The following is a 16,139-nucleotide window of genomic DNA, read 5'->3' on the forward strand; positions in this document are numbered from 1 at the left end:
CGCTGGGGCAGATGCAGGGTCATCAGGTGGTCCCCTGTGAGGCTCACAGTCTTCATCCCCATTTTCCAGATGAGGGAACTGAGGCCCAGAGAAGTGAAGTGACTTGCCCGCAGTCACACAGCTGAAGGATCTCCTTCCCACGGACACTAGTGCCCAACACCCAGGCTTTAATAAAAATAATAAATGATAATGGTCATATTTGTTAAGCGCTTACCATGTGCCAAGCACTGTTCTAAGCACTGGGGGAGATGCAGGGTCATCAGGTCGTCCCACGTGAGGCTCCCAGTCTGAATCCCCATTTTACAGATGAGGGAACTGAGGCCCAGAGAAGTGAAGTGAGTTGCCCACAGTCACACAGCTGAAGGATCTATTTCCCATGGACACTAATAATAATAGTAATAATGTTGGTATTTGTTAAGCGCTTACTATGTGCAGGGCACTGTTCTAAGCGCTGGGGGAGATACAGGGTAATCAAGTTGTCCCACATGAGGCTCACGGTCTTCATCCCCATTTGACAGATGAGGGAACTGAAGCACAGAGAAGTGAAGTGACTTGCCCACAGTCACACAGCTGAAGGATCTTCTTCCCACAGACACTACTGCTTAACACCCAGGCTTTAATCCTCACCCCTCCGTTTTCATTCACTAGTATTGATTGAGCACTTACTCTGTGCAGAGCACTGGGCTAAGCGCTTGGAATGGGGGTAGCTTCTTAAGCGCCCACTACGGGCCCTTGCACTGCATTAAGCGTGAGGGTAATAATAATAATAATGTTGGTATTTGTTAAACGCTTACTATGTGCAGAGCACTGCTTTAAGTGCTGGAGGGGATACAGAGTCATCAGGTTGTCCCACGTGAGGCTCACCGTTAATCCCTATTTTACAGATGAGGTAAGTGAGGCACAGAACAGTTAAGTGACTTGCCCACAGTCACACAGCTGACAAGTGGCAGAGCTGGGATTCGAACCCATGACCTCTGACTCCCAAGCCCGGGCTCTTGCCACTGAGCCACACTGGTAGAGAGTGAGGAGGAGCTGGGGGAGAAAGAGTAAGAGAGGGGAGGCAATGACAATAATAATGATGATGATCGCTTATTCATTCATTCAATACTATTTGAGACCTTTTAATAATAATAGTAATGACATTTGTTAAGCACTTATTCTTTCATTCAATAACATTTGAGCGCTTATAATAATAGTGATGGCATTTGTTAAGCGCTTATTCATTCATGCAATACTATTTGAGCGCTTATAATAATAATAGTAATGACATTTGTTAAGCGCTTATTCTGTCATTCAATAACATTTGAGCGCTTATAATAATAGTAATAATAATGGCATTTGTTAAGCGCTTATTCTTTCATTCAGTAGTATTTCAGCGTTTATAACAATAATAATAATGACATTTGTTAAGCGCTTATTCATTCATTCAATAGTATTTGAGCGCTTATAATAATAATAGCATTGGTTAAGCACTTATTCTTTCATTCAATACTATTTGAGCGCTTATTACGATAATAATAATAATAATAATAATGGCATTTGTTGAACGCTTATTCATTCATTCAATAGCATTTGAGTGCTTATAACAATAATAATAATAATAATAATAATAATAATGGCATTTGTTAAGCGCTTATTCTTTCATTCAATAGTATTTGGGCTTTTATAATAATAATAATAATAATGGCATTTGTTGAACCCTTATTCATTCAATAGCATTTGAGCGCTTACAACAATAATAATAATAATGGCATTTGTTAAGCGCTTATTCGTTCATTCAATAGTATTTGAGTGCTTATAAAAATAATAATGGCATTTGTTAAGCGCTTATTCATTCATTCAATAGTATTTGAGCACTTATAATAATGGCATTTGTTAAGCACTTACTATGTGCACAGCACTGTTCTAAGCACTGGAGAAGATACAAGGTGATCAGGTTGTCCCACAGTTTTAATCTTGTCAGCTGTGTGACTGTGGGCAAGTCACTTCACTTCTCTGTGCCTCAGTGACTTCATCTGTCAAATGGGGATGAAGACTGTGAGCCTCACGTGGGACAACCTGATTACCCTGTATCTACCCCGGCGCTTAGAACAGTGCTCTGCACATAGTAAGCGCTGAACAAATACCACCATTATTATTATTATTTTAATCCCCATTTTCAGATGGGGTAACTCAGGCCCAGAGAAGTGAAGTAACTTGCCCAGAGTCACCCAGCTGAGAAGTGGCTCTGTGCTCACTTGTATATATTATTTATTCCCCTATTTTGTTAGTGAGGTATATCTCCTTGATTCTGTTTATCTTGTTGTTTTGTTCTATTTTGCTTTGCTGTCTTCCCCCGATTAGACAGCCCGTCGTTGGGCAGGGATGGTCTCTATCTGTTGCCCAATTGTCCATTCCAAGCGTTTAGTCCAGTGCTCTGCACAAAGTAAGCGCTCAATCAATATTATTGAATGAATGAATTGTCTTTTGTTTTGTTCTGTCTTGCTCTGCTGTCTCCCCCGTTGAGACTGTGAGCCCATCATTGGGCAGGGATTGTCTCTATCTGTTGCCCAGTTGTCCATTCCAAGCGCTTAGTACAGTGTTCTGCACATAGTAAGCACTCAATCAACACTACAGAATAAATGAATTGTCTTTTGTTCTATTTTGCTTTGCTGTCTCCCCCGTTGAGACTGTGAGCCCATCGTTGGGCAGGGATTGTCTCTATCTGTTGCTCAATTGTCCATTCCAAGCGCTTAGTCCAGTGCTGTGCACATTGTAAGCGCTCAATAAATATGACTGAATGAATGAATGTGCTGTTCTAAGCGCTGGGGTAGATACAAGGTGGTCAGGTTGTCCCCCTTGGGGCTCACAGTCTTCATCCCCATTTTACAGAGGAGGTTGCTGAGGCTCAGTGAAGTGACCTGACCAGAGTCACGCAGCTGACAAGTGGCGGAGGCGGGATTAGAACCCACGACCTCCGACTCCCAAGCCCGGGCTCTTGCCACCGAGCCACGCGGCTTCTCCGTTGGGTGACCTTGGGTAATTCACTTCCCTTCTCTGGGCCTCGGTCCCCTCCTCTGTAAAATGGGGATGAAGACTGTGAGCCGCAGGTGGGACGAGGACTGCGCCCAACCTGATTAGCTTGTAGAAGCGGCGTGGTTCAGTGGGAAGAGCCCGGCCTTGGGAGCCAGAGGATGTGGGTTCTAATTCCGGCCCTGCCACGTGTCTGCTGTGTGACCTTGGGCCAGACATTTCACTTCTCTGGGCCTCAGTTCCCTCATCTGTAAAAGAGGGATTAAAAGTGGGAGCCCCACGTGGGACAGTCCGATTACCCTGTATCCACCCCAGTTATTAGAACAGTGCTTTGCCCGTAGTAAGCGCTTAACAAATACATCATTGTTATCATGATGTATTTGTTAAGCGCTTACTACGGGCAAAGCACTCTTCTAAGCGCTGGGCGGGGGAATACAAAGTGATCATGTTGTCCCAGGTTATTAGATACAAGCACCCTACAAGCTGGAGAAGCAGCGTGGCTCAGTGGAAAGAGCCCGGGCTTGGGAGTCAGAGGTCATGGGTTCGACTCCCGGCTCTGCCACTTGTCCGCTGTGTGACTGTGGGCAAGTCACTTCACTTCTCTGTGCCTCAGTTCCCTCATCTGGAAAATGGGGATTAACTGTGAGCCTCAGGTGGGACAACCTGATGACCCTGTATCTACCCCGGCGCTTAGAACAGTGCTCTGCACAGAGTAAGCGCTTAACAAATACCAACATCATCATCAGCCTAGCACTTAAAACAGTGCCTAGCACATAGTAAGGGCTTGCCCTCATCTCAAGTCACCTGACTAATCTCCTACAGGCCAAGCCACACACTTTGCTGATCTTGGGCCACTTGGTCTTACTCACTGGGGCCCGATCTCCTCTTTCTCGTCGCCAACCCCGTCCCACATCCTCTCCCCCGCCCGCAACTCCCTCCCCCTGTCCGCAGACCCCAACCCACCACTCTCTCCCCCTGCCAAGCATTCCTAAGTCACACCTCCTCCAAAAGACCTTCCTCAACTAAGCGCTCTTTTCCCCGCATCACTCTCCCTTCTGTGTCATCTCCGCGCTTTAATCCGTGAGGCCTTCCCTGCACGAGAAGCAGCGTGGCTCAGTGGAAAGAGCCTGGGCTTCGGAGTCAGAGGTCATGGGTTCGACTCCCGGCTCTGCTACTTGCCCGCTGTGGGACTGTGGGCAAGTCACTTCACTTCTCTGAGCCTCAGTTACCTCATCTGTAAAATGGGAATTAACTGTGAGCCTCACGTGGGACAACCTGATTACCCTGTATCTCCCCCAGCGCTTAGAACAGTGCTCTGCACATAGTAAGCGCTTAACTAATACCAACATTATTACTTCCCATTCCCTCTGCTCCTCCTCCCCTCCCCACGAGAAGCAGCGTGGCTCAGTGGAAAGAGCCCGGGCTTGGGAGTCAGAGGTCATGGGTTCGAATTCCGGCTCTGCCACTCGTCAGCTGTGTGGCTGCGGGCAAGTCACTTGACTCCTCTGTGCCTCAGTTCCCTCATCTGTAAAATGGGGATTAAGACTGTGAGCCTCATGTGGGACAACCTAATTAGGCTGCAATAATAATAATGTTGGCATTTGTTAAGTGCTTACTATGTGCAGAGCACTTTTCTAGGTGCTGGGGTAGATACAGGGGAATGAGGTTGTCCCACATGGGGCTCACAGTCTTCATGCCCATTTTACAGATGAGGGAACTGAGGCACAGAGAAGTAAAGTGACTTGCCCACAGTCACACAGCTGACAAGGGGCAGAGTCTGTACCTACCCTAGCGCTTAGAACAGTGCTCTGCACATAGTAAGCGCTTAACAAATACCAACATTATTATTATTATTCCCCCTTCTCCCGCCCTCTGTTCTTCCCCCCATCACAGCACTATGCATATTTGTATGTATTATTTATTAGTCTATTTTGTTAATGATGTGTATATCTCTCTGATTCTATTCATCTCGATATCTACGCCAGACTACTTGTTTTGTTCCGTCTCCCCCGTTTCGACTGTGAGTCCGTTATTGGGCAGGGATTGTCTCCATCTGTTGCCAAATTGTACATTCCAAGCGCCTAGTACAGTGCTCTGCACACAGTAGGCGCTCAATAAATACGACTGAATGAATGAGTAACCTTTGGACCTCTGATATTCGCCCCACCCCCAACTCCACACACGTATGTAGTAAGTACATAAGTGGCTCCGTGGAAAGAGCACGGGCTTAGGAGTCAGAGGTCGTGGGTTCTAAACCCGGCTCCGCCACCTGTCAGCTGTGTGACTTTGGGCAAGTCACTTGACTTCTCGGTGCCTCAGTTACCTCATCTGTAAAATGAGAATTAAGACTGTGAGCCCCACGTGGGACAATCTGATTACCCTGTATCTACCCCAATGCTTAGATCAGTGCTCGGTAGATAGTAAGCGCTTAACAAATACCAACATTATTATTAATTGAGGAAATTCACAAGAAAAGTGAAACGCCTTGTCCAAAGTCCCACAGCAGATAAGCGGACTCCCCTTTACTCCCTTTCCGGAAGAGGACATTCATCCCCGTTCCTCTGATGAGTGTGCAAAGGTTCGAAACGGCCTTTTCTCCTCTTCTCGCTATCTCCCCACCCCAAGTAGCACTCTAGCTGTAGAAATCACTTCTCGGTCCGAGGTAAACTGTGAGCAGAAGCGAAGGAAATGTCACAAAATATCTGCGATGAGACCTTCTTTCCAGGGTAGCAGGGCTTGCACACGTGTGTGGTGTGAGGGTGTGAATATGTGGCGTGTGGATAATAATGTTGATATTTGTTAAGCACTTACTGTGCAGAGCTCCGTTCTAAGCGCTGGGGTAGATACAGGGTCATCACGTTGTCCCACGTGAGGCTCACAGTTAATCCCCATTTTACAGATGAGAGAACTGAGGCCCAGAGAAGTGAAGTGACTTGCCCACAGTCACACAGCTGACAAGTGGCAGAGGTGGAATTCGAACCCATGGCCTCTGACTCCCAAGCCCGGGCTCTTTCCACTGAGCCACGCTGCCCATTTGAAATTGGTCAAATTATTCTACAAAACTATTTTTCTTTTCATCGATGCTTCGTAGCACGACTGTCAGTCGATAAATACCCCATCTCCCTATTCCTAGCCCACCTAAACACCACTACTTATCTTCCCTGATTTTCCTCCCCTTAGGTCAGTAACATCCACGGCTCAGTGGAAAGAGCCCAGGGCTTGGGAGTCAGAGGTCATGGGTTCCAATCCCCACTCTGCCACTTGTCCGCTGTGTGACTGTGGGCAAGTCACTTCACTGGCCCTCATCTGGAAAATGGGGATGAAGGCTGTGAGCCTCACGTGGGACCACCTGTATCTCCCCCAGCGCTTAGAACAGTGCTCTGCACATAGTAAGCGCTTAACAAATACCAACATTATCATTGAATGAATGGGTGAATGGATGAATGAATGGATGGATGAATGATTGGATGGATGGATCAACTTGTACTTAGTACAAGTGCTTAGTACAGTGCTCTGCACAGAGTAAGTACTCAATAAATACTATTGGATGGATGGATGGATGGATGGATGGATGGATGGATGGATCAACTTGTACATTCCAAGTGCTTAGTACAGTGCTCTGCACAACAGAGTAAGCGCTCAATAAATACTATTGAATGAATGGATGAATGAATGAACGAACGAATGAATGAATGAAGCCCAGTCCTGCCCCAGGACCGGCTCCCAGGCTAAGCGGGGGCAGAGCAAAACAGGACAAAAGAAAAACAAGACAACGTCATCGCCATAAATAGAATGAAGGGGATGGACACCTCATTAACAAAATGAATGGGGCGATCAGTAATAGAAATGCAGGCCGGGGGGGGGGGGGGGGGGGCGGCGGCCTGCGGCCTGCTGGGGCCCGGGCGGGAACAGAGAGTGGGCGGCCTCCGCCCAGGGCCGCCTCGCCGGCCGCGCCGTCTCCCTCCGCCCGGCGCCGCCGGAACTAGTTTCCCCCCCCCCCCGCCCTGGTGGGCGGCCTACGCCTTGTGACGTAAGACGTTCCGGCGTGGGCGGCTCTTTCCCCCCCCTTCCAGGAGGGCGGGTTGTGATTGGCTGGCGGCTCCGCGTGACGCCGCGCAAGGGCGGTTGGGAAACGTTAACCCTGCGGGGGGAGGGGGAAGAGGGAGGGGGGAGGGGAACAAAGGGTTCGGGCCCTGCGGCTTCTGCGCCTGCGCAGCCCCACTGCCAACCATCCTTATTACTGTTCTTATAGTTAGCACGTAGCACTGATAATTAGGCTAGTAGTGGGCTGTATAGACTGTCTATTTGTAGCTGCTCTGCCCCACCGACTACCATTATTATTGTACTTAGCACATCATAGATTATTAGTATAGTAGTGCACTGTATAGACTATATGTACATATATATATATATAGTATATTATAGTAGAGTAGTATTGACTAGTATTGAGAAGCAGGGTGGCTTTAATAATAATGAAATATTATTTAAAATCAAATAATAATAACTCATTGTTATACTGTACATTATTAGTATAGTGCTACTTTGTGTGTGTGTGTATATATGTATGGGTGTGTATGTGTATGTATATAAATGGGTGTGTGTGTGTGTATATACTTACATATACTTATATATATTATATATATAATAGTATTATATGTGTGTATATATAATATATATAATGAATGAATGAATATATATACAATAGTATCATATATATGTATACATATATATTATTATATATGTATATATATTATGTATGTGTATACATATATATATTTATATATGTATTATATATATATATATGTATGCGTAGCTCAGTGGAAAGAGCACGGGCTTTGGAGTCAAAGGTCATGGGTTCGACTCCCGGCTCTGCCACTTGTCAGCTGTGTGACTGTGGGCGAGTCACTTCACTTCTCTGGGCCTCAGTTCCCTCATCTGTAAAATGGGGATGAAGACTGTGAGCCCCACGTGGGACAACCTGATTCCCCTGTGTCTACCCCAGCGCTTAGAACAGTGCTCTGCACATAGTAAGCGCTTAACAAATACCAACATTATTAACATTATTACAGTGGGGATAAAGACTGTGAGCCCCACGTGGGACAACCCGATTACCTTGTATCTACCCCAGTGCTTAGAGCGGTGCTTGGCACATAGTAAGCACTTAACAAATACATTATTATCATTATTATTAAATATCTTAATTCGCAAGCCCCCCTACTTGCTAATTATGTAACAAGCGGGAGCAGATGTTCTCTGGTCGTTGCCAGGGAAACAAGTCAGAGTAAAAGCTGGAGGAGAAATAAAGTACAACTGGGTTGCAGTGAGATGTCGAAACGTGTCCTTTCATGTAGTAAGCATTTCAACACCTGCTTTGTGGCTGGCCACATGTTCCTTTAACACAGAAACTCTTAGTTGCATTTCTTTTATGCTATGCGCAGCACTGTGCTAAGCATGTGGGAGAGTAGTATATACCAGTTGATTGACAAGTAGCGTGGCTCAGTGGAAAGAGCTTGGGCTTTGGAGTCAGAGGTCATGAGTTCGACTCCCGGCTCTGCCACTTGTCCGCTGTGTGACTGTGGGCAAGTCACTTAACTTCTCTGGGCCTCAGTTACCTCATCGGTAAAATGGGGATTAACTGTGAGCCTCACGTGGGACAACCTGATTACCCTGAATTTACCCCAGCGCTTAGAACAGTGCTCTGCACATAGTAAGAGCTTACCAAATACAGACATTATTATTAGTAGTAGTAGTAGTAGATGCGTTCCCTGCCCTCAATCAATCAATCAATCTTGTTGATAGAGCATGTACCGTGTACAGGGCGCTGTACTAAGCGCTTGGAAGAATACAGTACAACCCTAAACTGACACATTTCCTGCACACAACGAGCTGACAGTCTGGAGTTCGATCGCTTGGGGTAGAACCATGTGATGGTTGGTGGACATGGTCCCTGCCCACAATGAGTCTAGAAAGGGAGACAAATATTAAGATAAATGAATTACAGATAGGTACTTGAGTGCCACGGGAGAGAGAGTGAATAAAGGGAGCAAATCAGGGTGATGCCAAAGGGAGTGGGAGAAGAATCTTGCAGTCTAGAAGGGGAGACAGACTGAGCTCCCAACCTCCTGTCTCTCCGCCCTTCAGTCTGTACTTCACTCTGCTGCCCAGATCATCTTTCTACAGAAACGCTCTGGGCACGTCACTCCCCTCCTCAAAACCTCCAGTGGTTGCCTGTCAACCTTCGCAGGTTGCAAAAACTGCTCACTCTTGGCTTCAAAGCTCTCCATCACCTTGCCCCCTCCCACCTCACCTTCCTCCTTTCTGTCTGCAGCCCAAGCTGCACACTCTGGTCCTCTGCCGCTCACCTCTTCCCTGGGCCTCGTTCCCCCCTTGTCCCGCCGTCGACCCCTGGCCCACGTCCTCCCGCTGTCCCGGAATGCCCTCCCTCCTCACATCCGCCAAACTAACTCTCTTCCCCTCTTCAAAGCCCTACTGAGAGCTCACCTTCTCCAGGAGGCCTTCCCAGACTGAGCCCTCCCTTTCCCTCTGCTCCTTTTCCCCTCCCCATCACCCCGACTCCCTCCCTCTGCTCTGCCTCCCTCCCCACAGCACTTGTGTATGTATGTACATATTTATTATTCTATTTATTTTATTGATGTGTATATATCTGCCTGACTACTGTCTGTCCCCCATTTAATAATAATAATAATAATGTTGGTATTTGTTAAGCGCTTACTATGTGCCGAGCACTGTTCTAAGCGCTGGGGTAGACATAGGGGAATCGGGTTGTCCCACTTGGGGCTCGCAGTCTTAATCCCCATTTTACAGATGAGGGAACTGAGGCCCAGAGAAGTTAAGTGACTCGCCCACAGTCACACAGCCGACAAGTGGCAGAGCTGGGATTCGAACTCGTGAGCCCTGACTCCAAAGCCAGTGCTCTTTCCACTGAGCCACGCTGCTTCTCCAAGACTTTAGACTGTGAACCTGTCGTTGGGCGGGGATTGTCTCTATCTGTTGCCGAATTGTCCATTCCAAGCGCTTAGTACAGTGTTCTCACATAGTAAGCGCTCAATAAATATGATTGAACGAATGAATATCTATAATTTTGTTTATGTTGATGCTTTAGATGAGATGCCTGTCTACTTGTTTAGTGGTCTGTTTCCCCCCTTCTAGACTGTGAGCCCGTTGTTGGGTGGCGATTACCTCTATGTGTTGCCAAATTGTACTTTCCAAGCGCTTAGTACAGTGCTCTGCATACAGGAAGCGCTCAATAAATACGATTGAATGAATGAATGAAATGGGTCGGGGAATATGGTTCTGAAGGTGGGGAGAGGGACTGTCCGTCAGAAATGAAAAGGGAGGGCCTTCCAGGTCAGAGGCAGGAGATGGTTGAGAGGTCGGCAGCGAGATAGAGGAGGTGCAAAGTGAAGATAAGTTATATATCTTCACATATGTGCATATATAGTATAAGTGCAAAGTAATAATGTTGGCATTTGTTAAGCGCTTACTATGTGCAAAGCACCATTCTAAGCACTGGGGGGATACAAGGAGATCAGGATGTCCCACGTGGGGCTCACAGTTTTAATAATCCCCATTTTACAGCTGAGGCAACTGAGGCACAGAGACGTGAAGTGACTTGCCCAAAGTCACACAGCGGACTAGCGGCGGAGGCGGGATTCGAACCCATGACCTCGGACTCCCAAACCCGGGCTCTTTCCACTGAGCCAAGTGTGCAGACTGGGTTAATGAGTTGGCAATTAAGGAGAAAAGAGCGGCGGGCCAGCCGATTGTTTTAAATCCGGTGCTAAATCGTTTCTGTTTGATGGGAAAGTATCTGTTAATGCTGTCGTATTGTACTTGCCCAACAGCTTAGTCCAGTGCTCTGCACCTCGTATGGCCTGAAAACACGGACTGAACGGGGGGGCAGGGTGAAGTGTGGGCCGAAATGGGGAGAGGCAGGCGGCTGGGAAGTCAGCAAGGACCTGATGTGGCACTCAAGGCCTCAGAGGATAAGTGCTTGGAGTAACATTGTAGCAGGCTGGATGGAGAGGAATGGGCCTTGTTCAGCGAGCTCACCTCCTCCGAGAGGCCTTCCCACCCTGAGATTCCCCTTTTCTCTCTGCTCCCTCCCCCTTTTCCCCTTCACCTCCCCTCAGCACTGTGCTCATTTGGATATATTTTTATTACCCTATTTATTTTGTTAATGAGGTGTACATCCCCTCGATTCAATTTACTGCGATTAAGTTGTCTTGTTTCTGTCCGTCTGTCTCCCCCGATTAGACTGTAAGCCCCACGTTGGACAGGGATGGTCTCTATCTGTTGCCGAATTGTACATTCCAAGCGCTTAGTCCAGTGCTCTGTACATAGTAAGCACTCAATCAATGATAATATTAATGGTGGTATTTGTTAAGCGCTTACTATGTGCCGAACACCGTTCTAAGTGCTGGGGGAGATACAGGGTAATCAGACTGTCCCACGTGAGGCTCACAGTTAATCCCCATTTTACAGATGAGGGAACTGAGGCCCAGAGAAGTGAAGTGACTTGCCCACAGTCACACAGCTGACGAGTGGCAGAGGCAGGATTCGAACCCATGATCTCTGACTCCCAAGCCCGGGCTCTTTCCACTGAGCCACGCTGCTTCTCTACATTCAATACTATTGAATGAATGAATGAATGACATCTGATCCCTCTCCTCACCTTCAAAGCCCCATTAATAGCCTGCTGGTGTGACCTTGGGCAAGTCACTTGACTTCTCTGTGTCTCAGTGACCTCATCTGTAAAATGGGGGTTAAAAGTGTGAGCTCCACGTAGGGCAACCTGATTACCCTGTATCGACCCTAGTGCTTAGAACAGTGCTTGGCACATAGTAAGCCCTTAACAGAGAAGCAGCGTGGCTCAGTGGAAAGAGAACGGGCTTTGGAGTCAGAGGTCATGAGTTCGAATCCCAGCTCTGCCACTTGTCAGCTGTGTGACTGTGGGCAAGTCACTTAACATCTCTGTGCCTCAGTTACCTCATCTGTAAAATGGGGATTAAGACTGTGAGCCCCACGTGGGACAACCTGATTCCCTTGTGTCTACCCCAGCGCTTAGAACAGTGCTCGGCACATAGTAAGCGCTTAACAAATACCAACATTATTAAATACCATAATTATTATGGTATACATGATGTGTATCAATCTATAATTCTATTTATTTGCATCGATGCCTGTCTACTTGTTTTGTTCTCTGCCTCCCCCCCCCCTTCTAGACTGTGAGCCCGTTGTTGGGCAGGTATTGTCTCTATCTGTTGCCAAATGGTTCTTTCCAAGTGCTTAGTACAGTGTTCTGCACACAATAAGCACTCAATAAATAATTGAATGAATGAACAAATTATTATCCTGTCTCCTTCTAGAGGCCTTCCGTCCCTAAGCCCTCATTTCCTCTTCCCCCTCTTCATAATAATAATGATGGCATTTGTTAAGCGCTTACTATGTGCAAAGCACTGTTCTAAGCTCTGGGGAGGACACAAGGTGATCAGGTTATCCCATATGGGGCTCACAGTCTTAATCCCCATTTTACAGTTGAGGGAACTGAGGCACAGAGAAGTGAAGTGACTTGCCCAAAGTCACACAGTAGACAAGCAGCAGAGCAGGGATTTGAACCTATGACCTCTGACTCCCCAGCCAGTGCACTTTCCACTGAGCCACGCTGCTTCTCTTCCTTCTGCATCTCCCTTGCCCTGGGATTTATCCCCCCAGGCCCACAGCACTTACAAACATTTCCATAATTTATTAATTTATATTAATGTCTATATCACCTTCTAATACTCTAAGCTTGATACGGGCAGGGAGTGTGTCTACCCACTCTGTTTTAGTGTTCTCTCCCAAGCATTTAGTACAGTGCTCTGCACATTGCAAGTGCTCTCAATAAATACCATTGATGATGGTGATTTTGAGAGGACGTGGGAGAAGCGCGTGGCTCAGTGGAAAGAGCCCGGGCTTGGGAGTCAGAGGTCGTGGGTTCTAATTCCGGCTCCTCCCCTTGTCAGCTATGTGACTTTGGGTAAGTCACTTCACTTCTCTGGGCCTCAGTGACCTCATCTGTAAAATGGGGATTAAGACTGTGAGCCCCACGTGGGACAACCCAATGACCTTGTATTCATTCATTCAATAGTATTTATTGAGCGCTTACTATGTGCAGAGCACTGTACTAAGCGCTTGGGATGAACAAGTCGGCAACAGATAGAGACGGTCCCTGCCGTTTGACGGGCTTACGGTCTAATCGGGGGAGACGGACAGACGAGAACGATGGCAATAAATAGAGTCGAGGGGAAGAACATCTCGTAAAAACCGATGGCAACTAAATAGAATCGAGGCGATGTACAATTCATTAACAAAATAAATAGGGTAACGAAAATATATACAGTTGAGCGGACGAGTACGGTGCTGTGGGGACGGGAAGGGAGAGGTGGAGGAGCAGAGGGAAAAGGGGAAAATGAGGGTTTAGCTGCGGAGAGGTAAAGGGGGGATGGCAGAGGGAGTAGAGGGAGAAGAGGAGCTCAGTCTGGGAAGGCCTCTTGGAGGAGGTGAGTTTTAAGTAGGGTTTTGAAGAGGGAAAGAGAATCAGTTTGGCGGAGGTGAGGAGGGAGGGCCTTCCGGGACCGCGGGAGGACGTGACCCGGGGGTCGACGGCGGGATAGGCGAGACCGGGGGACGGTGAGGAGGTGGGCGGCAGAGGAGCGGAGCGTGCGGGGTGGGCGGTAGAAAGAGAGAAGGGAGGAGAGGTAGGAAGGGGCGAGGTGATGGAGAGCCTCGAAGCCTAGAGTGAGGAGTTTTTGTTTGGGGCAGAGGTCGATAGGCAACCACTGGAGTTGTTTAAGAAGGGGAGTGACATGCCCAGATCGTTTCTGCAGGAAGATGAGCCGGGCAGCAGAGTGAAGAATAGACCGGAGCGGGGCGAGAGAGGAGGAGGGAGGTCAGAGAGAAGGCTGACACGGTAGTCTAGCCGGGATATAAGGAGAGCCCGTAAAAGTAAGGTAGCCGTTTGGGTGGAGAGGAAAGGGCGGATCTTGGCGATATTGTAGAGGTGAGACCGGCAGGTCTCGGTAACGGATAGGATGCGTGGGGTGAACGAGAGAGACGAGTCAAGGATGACACCGAGATTGCGGGTCCGAGAGACGGGAAGGATGGTCGTGCCATCGACGGTGATAGAGAAGTCTGGGAGAGGACCGGGTCTGGGAGGGAAGATGAGGAGCTCAGTCTTGCTCATGTTGAGTTTTAGGTGGCGGGCCGACATCCAGGTGGAGACGTCCCGGAGGCGGGAGGAGATGCGAGCCTGAAGGGAGGGGGAGAGGACAGGGGCGGAGATGTAGATCCGCGTGTCATCTGCGTAGAGATGGTAGTCAAAGCCGTGAGAGAGGATGAGTTCACCGAGGGAGTGAGTGTAAATGGAGAACAGAAGAGGGCCGAGACCTGACCCTTGAGGAACTCCAACAGTTCAAGGATGGGAGGGGGAGGAGGCTCCAGCGAAGAAGACCGAGAATGACTGGCCAGAGAGGTGAGAGGAGAACCGGGAGAGGACAGAGTCCGTGAAGCCAAGGTGAGATAAGGTATGGAGGAGGAGGGGATGGTCGACAGTGTCAAAGGCAGCAGAGAGGTCAAGGAGGATTAGAATGGAGTAGGAGCCATTGGATTTGGCAAGAAGGAGGTCACGGGTGACCTTAGAGAGAGCAGTCTCGGTAGAGTTGAGGGGACGGAAGCCAGATTGGAGGGGGTCTAGGAGAGAATGGGAGTTTAAGGAATTCTAAGCATCGATTGTATCTACCCCAGTGCTGAGAGTAGTGCTTGGCACATAGTAAGCGCCTAACAAATGCCATCATTATAATTATTATTTCCTCATGAGATACTGCTGGGCTATTTATTGCCATTGTTATTGCCATTGTTCTTATCTGTCTCCCCCGATTAGACTGTAAGCCCATCGAAGGGCAGGGACTGTCTCTATCTGTTGCCGATTTGTACATTCCAAGTGTTTAGTACAGTGCTCTGCACATAGTAAGTGCTCAATAAATACTACTGAATGAAAAGATGGGATAGTTAATAAAGGGGCAGGAGGAGAGAGGGAATGGAGGAGATTTTTAGAGCCTTAAATCCAACTTCCATTTGTGACATTTAAGCATTACCCTGAGTGTCAGAGTAATTTCTTTTATAGTATTTCATTCAATAGTATTTACTGAGCGCTTTCTATGTGCATAGCACTGTACTAAGCACTTGGAGTGTACAATTCGGCAACAGAGACAATCCCTGCCCAATAATAATGGTATTAAGTGCTCATTACCTGTGTCAGGAATGAGTGGTTACAAGATATATTGGGAAGCAGCATGACCAAATGGTAAACCATTGAGTTAGGAGCCAGAGGCCCTGGGTTCTAATCCAGACCCTTCCACTTGCCTGCTGTATGATCTTGGGCAAGTCAGTAGAGTTTGAGGCTGCAAGTCATAGCCCCAGCTCCAGGAACAATCTTCCCAGCCGACTAAAAGTAGAGAAGTCTTGTGGGCTGTAAGCACACTTCGCTCCTCTAGTACCAACCTTCTCACTGTACCTTAATCTTGCCCTTTCTCGATTCCTACCTCTGTCCCACGTCCTGCCTCTGGCCTGGAAACACCCTCCCACAGTGCTTGGCACATAGGAAGTGCTTAACAAACGCCATCATTATTATTATTATAATATATGACAGACAACTGAGCTCCCCCTTTTCAAAGCCTCACTGAAAGTTCATCTCCTCCAAGAGACCTTCCCTGACTGAGCCCTCCTTTCCTCTTCTCCCTCTCCCTTCTGCATCATCCCGACCTTCTTCTTTTATTCACCCCCATCCCAGCCCCACAGCAACTATGCTCATATCTGTAATAATTCATAAAGACAGGATCTGTGGGAGCACGGTGTCACCTGGGGAATAGTGGGGAGGGTTATTCCATACTTTTAATAATAATTATGTTTCTCATTAAGCACTTACTATGTGCCAATCACTGTCCGAAGTGCTGGGGTAGATAATCAGATCCTATATGGGACCCACAGTCTAAATAGTAGGGGGAATAGATATCAAATCCCCATTTTACTAATGAGAAAACTGAGCTGCAGTGAAGGTCACACAGCAG

Source organism: Ornithorhynchus anatinus, chromosome 1, assembly GCF_004115215.2.
Source record: "Ornithorhynchus anatinus isolate Pmale09 chromosome 1, mOrnAna1.pri.v4, whole genome shotgun sequence".
NCBI classification, from domain to species: domain Eukaryota; kingdom Metazoa; phylum Chordata; class Mammalia; order Monotremata; family Ornithorhynchidae; genus Ornithorhynchus; species Ornithorhynchus anatinus.